The sequence below is a fragment of the Equus caballus genome, unplaced genomic scaffold (assembly GCF_041296265.1).
Source record: "Equus caballus isolate H_3958 breed thoroughbred unplaced genomic scaffold, TB-T2T unassigned-0001883, whole genome shotgun sequence".
Classification (NCBI taxonomy): domain Eukaryota; kingdom Metazoa; phylum Chordata; class Mammalia; order Perissodactyla; family Equidae; genus Equus; species Equus caballus.
The window spans coordinates 20,001-23,577 of record NW_027222214.1 but is presented as its reverse complement, the minus strand read 5'-3'; positions in this window follow the sequence as shown (position 1 = coordinate 23,577).

Sequence of the window (3,577 nt, the reverse complement as noted above, 5' to 3'; positions counted from 1 at the left end):
CGCGCTTGTGTGTGTGTGTGTGTGTGTGTGTGTGTTCTGCTTAAAGATTGCCACCCGAGCTAGCCCCTGTTGCCCATCTTCGTCAGTTTCAGAGGGTAGATTTCTCAGTGTTGATTTTCCCCCAGTTCTCCACGCCCTCGTGCTTTTTTTTTTTTTTTAATTTCCTTAAATGTCGGCACCTCAGCTAGCCTCTTTTTCCCATCTTCGTCCGTTTCAGCGGGTAGACTCTCCGCCTGCCTTCGACAGACCCTCTGCGCTTGAAAGCTTTCCTCCTCCCGTCATCACGGTCCTTCTCGGATGACGTGCCTGGTTTCGGTTTGACCGTCCCCCGCCCGCCCTGATTTTCTAAGTCCTCCCGGGAGCCCCTGGGGGCGCTCCGGCCGCTCCGGGAAGCGGCGGCCTCCCGGCCGCACCGCTCAGCCCGGCCCGGGCCGACCCCTGGCCTCTCTGGGGGAACTCTCCCCGTCCCCTTCCCGGTGAGCGCCCGAGAAACCTTTTCCGGGTCCCCCTCCTGCGGCTGGGGCTGCGCCTTGGCGGCCGCGAGCCCGCGGGCGGACGCCCCGGGGCCGAGCTGGGCCGGGAGGCTGGGTCCGAGGGGGCGCCGGGACGGGATCTGGCGGCCCGGCGGCCCGGGCTGTGCTCCCGGCGGGCCCGCGCTCCGGCTCCGTCCCGCTGAGGCGGTCGCCGGTCGCCGGGTGCCACCTGGCGGCCGCTTTTATATCGTCTCTTTCCTCCGGAGCTCCGGCGACGCGGGCCAAGGGACGGGACTCGGCCGCGGTGACCGAGGCAGAGTCCCGGGAGGCCGGCGTCGCTGGCGGGAATCTGGCCGGTGGCGCCGGGGCGTGAGCGCGACGCCCGCTCGCCGGAGATTGGAGGTGCAGGCTACTGAGGGGAGGTGGCTGTCGCCGCGCCGCCCGGTGCCGGCCGGGGTGTGGGGCCTCCCGGACGGGTCGACCAGCAGCCGCCGGTGCCCCTCCGTCCCCGGGAGGGGGTGGGGGCGCCGCGGGGGGAACGGGCGAGGGAACTCGTCCGTGCCCGGCCGTCGTCCTGAGGGCGGCCCGGTGGTCGGGCCTTCCGCGTCGCCGATCCCCTTTCCGCGCCCCGCTCCGGAGGTGGGGGACCGGCCGGGGCCTTGCGGGGGAGGCCCGTGGAGGGCGCGACGGGCTCGGCCGCCGGGCTGGCCTTTTCCCCCACTGGTCTTCCGAGTCGACCGGCTCTGGCGGTGGGGACCGGGCCCGGTCCTCGGATGCCTCCTCCTCCGTGGCAGTTTTTTGTCCAAGTCCCGCCCTGGAGAAGAGCGTGGACCGGCCCCGGGAGCCCTCGAGGGCGGGCCGGGGGAGGGCGTCCCCGCCGGGAACGCGTGCCCGGGGTGGGTCCGGGCCGTCGGACCGGACTTCTCTCTCCGAGTTTCGCGGTCGCGTCTTTGTCCGGAGGTGGGAGGGGGCCGGCTCGAGGCGTAGGTGGAGCCCCGGCTGAGGGACGGGAGCCACGGTCCCGCCCCGGGCCCGGTCGCCGGAGGCTCCTCCGTGGAATTCTTTTCTAAGTCCTGACCCGGCGACTCAGAGGGAGGGACCGACCGGTCCCGGCCCGCGCGGGCGGCCCGGGGAGGCTGTCCCCGGCTCCCCCTGCCGCCACGCTTCTGGGGTCGACCAGATGGCCCCGGGAGCTCCGGGCCTGGTGGCGATGGGGTCGTGCTTGGGGTCTGGTGGCCGTGGCCGTGATCCAGGGGTTCCCCTCGTGATCCGTGGGTGGGCCCCGTCTCCGGGCGCGGCGATTCTTGCCCCTGAATGGGTGGTTTTGTGCCGCCAGATAAGTGCTGACACGCTCTGCTCGGGTGACAGTCGCCCGAGAGCTTCCGGGTGCCTGGATGCGTGTGCGGGGAGGTCTCCGGGCTCTGGCCGAGAATCGGACGCCCGTTTCCACCCCCGCCGCTTGAGCCGCCCGCTGGGGCCTGCGCGCCGGCTCTTGTGCGTTCCAGGCGTCCCCGCGACCGTGGTGCCACCTCCGGTCTCTGGTACCCGAGGGCGGCGGGGTTAGGGGCGCGGGGTCCTCTACCACGTGCACTCCCTGCCGCCGGCACCCGGGTGCGGTCGCGACTTACCCCGTCCCGCCGGCTCCGTGCCAGTGCGTGTCAGGCGTTCTCGTCCTGGGGTCGTCGCCCGCGCTTGCTAGAGGAGGAGGGGGGCCGGTGAGGCTGAAGCAGGCTCCTCCGCTGGCTGTCCTCGCCGGCCTTCCCTTGCTCGGGGATCCCTCGCGTTATGCTGCTGATCGATGTGGTGATGCTGTGCTCTCCCGGGCCGGGCCTAAGCCGTGCCAGACGAGGGACGGACGTTCATGGCGAACGGGACCGCTCTTCTCGCTCTGCCCGCGGGCCCCCTCGCCCGTTCTCCCCCGCTGCGAGTGGCGTGTGGGAGGTGGCAGGGGTGCGGAATCCGGCCCGACCTCGCTCCCCCGCCCCGTGCCTTGTGGCGTGGGCGGTGTCGGGGTCTCCGTGACGCGGCGGATGCTCCGCCTGTGCCTCTTGGCTGTGTCTCGCGGGCGGCCCTCCCCACGGTGGGGCGGGCCGTGTTGCCGCCGCGCCGCGCGCCTTCTTGGACGCGTGAGCGCGCTCCCCCGGCCGTTGGCGGTGCCCCTGGAGTGTTCCAGGTCGTCCCTCAGGCGCCCGAGGCCGAGTGGCGGTGTCGTTCCCTGTTCCCGTCGCCCTCCTCAGGTGACCGCTGCGCTGGTGTGTCTGAGAAGCGGGGGGTCGAGTCGGTAAGGGAGGCGTGCCCGTCCCCCTCGCGGGGGACGGGTGCCTCGTCGCCCCCACCCCACGGCGTGCCGTGTGGGGGGCGGGCAGGCTCGGGCGCGTGCCCGCGTGTTCCCCTTGCTGGGGTTTCCACGCGGGTGTGGGAGTGATTGTGGCGGGCCGAGCCAGCGGCGTGATGCTGGCTCTTTGGTTGGGAGGTGCTGTTTGATCGGCACCTCCGTCCCAGTCTCTGCCTCCCTTGGTCTCGGCCTGAGGGGAGGCACTGACTTGGGAGCCGCACAGGGGCCTTTTAGATCCCTAGCTAAGCCCAGTGTGGCCGGAGATGGCGAGCCCGGGGCAGCGCGGGCTCGCGGCCCTGACCACGGACGCTCCGACTTGCTCTAGGCCTTACCTCTACCGCAGATCCCTCCTGCGTTGTGTGGCCATGGTGTCTGTAAGCGCCTTGGTGGGCCCGATGGCGGACGATGGGCGGGGGCGACACGCCCTCGGTGAGAAAGCCTTCTCTAGCGATCCGAGAGGGTGCCTTGGGGTACCGGACCCCCCTCCTCTGCGCGTAGTAGCCACGGACGCCACCACCGTGGCGCGTGGGCAGAGCCGCTCTTTGCCTACCGCGGCCGGCGCCTCCCCCCTCCGAGTCGGGGGAGGGTCACGCCCGGCCGGGCCGTCGTTGGGCGCGGGGCCGCGCGTGTGCGCGAGCGTGCGCGTGGTTCTCCCGTCGCGTGCTGGGGTGGGGAGAGGGCCCGGCCCTGTCCGGGCTCCGCCCCGCCGCGAGCGGCTGGCTCTCCGCTCGCTCCCGTCCCGAGCCGCAGCCGGTGGTGGCGTGCGGGC